Source organism: Rhagoletis pomonella, unplaced genomic scaffold (assembly GCF_013731165.1).
Source record: "Rhagoletis pomonella isolate Grant_MI unplaced genomic scaffold, Rhpom_1.0 Rhpom_scaffold_00001, whole genome shotgun sequence".
NCBI lineage: Eukaryota > Metazoa > Arthropoda > Insecta > Diptera > Tephritidae > Rhagoletis > Rhagoletis pomonella.
In genome coordinates this window covers 57895226-57896326 of record NW_023458555.1, presented here as the reverse complement: position 1 = coordinate 57896326, position 1101 = coordinate 57895226, and positions in this window count along the sequence as shown.

The window sequence follows — 1101 nt, the reverse complement described above, 5'->3', positions numbered from 1 at the left end:
AAAAAATAATAAGCATTAAATAAACAAAACAAGATTAGCTTAAATTTATGTTTTTGCAAATGCATTTTTACATTTTTGGCTGGAAAAATCGAAGACCTCGATCTCATACAACTGACTTTCTGAATGAATGGAAATGAATTGAAATGCCTTGTTTTTGTTGTTTAAATTGTCTAACTTTGTTATGTTTAATAAATCATACTAAAATGGCGTTTAAAGCTAGCCTTCATATTTTATCTACTAATGTTCAATATAATTAGTGCCTTAGTAAGGATCTCATATTTTTTCTCTTGAGATTATGCATCTCTTACCGATAGTATCGATACCATCGAATGGTGAGGCCCAAAATTATCGAAAATATCGAATGGTCCAACTGTCGATAGTTTTCCGATTCTAGTTTTGGGCGAGCCTATTCCCTTTTTGTTCATGCAATTCTATATATTTTTCCCGTTCCTCATTTTAGGTTTTCACGTTTTTTGCCCTTATCATATAAACCAGTTTTTACAAATGGCGATCAATAACCGTATTTTAGCAATTCAGTCAATAACAATAACAATTCAATTTACATGTAACATTATTACTATAAAAATATTACTTTAAAACATATATTGCATCTACTTATGCGTTATTTTTACATATCATTCGTGTGCAATTGTGATGCAATTTTTGACACTGTTTTCAACAGCACTGATAAGTGATCAAATGCAATATTGTGTTCCACAGCAAATGCACATAGCTATATCTCTGCATTTTTAGCTTGATGTGCTACCGAACCATTAGTGAACTGCGAAATTTTCAGCTGGTGATGAGTTATCATGAATATTTTTGCACATGCGTTTGCGTTTTTGCATGTTTTTGCAATTGAGATTTCCTAGGAAGAAGTCTTACTGCACATATTGTTCAATATACCCGAGTTTGATTGGAGGTGGATGCTGACGGACGAGACGTAACTAAACTTTAAATTTCATACAGCTTTCCCATGAATGTATCGCACACTATTTTAGCCTAATAGTATTATTATAATATTTATGGGCACGGTGTATGTGATTTTTCCCTTCACGCCAACCCTTTTTTGTTCAAAATTCCCGCAAAACGGGAAAAATT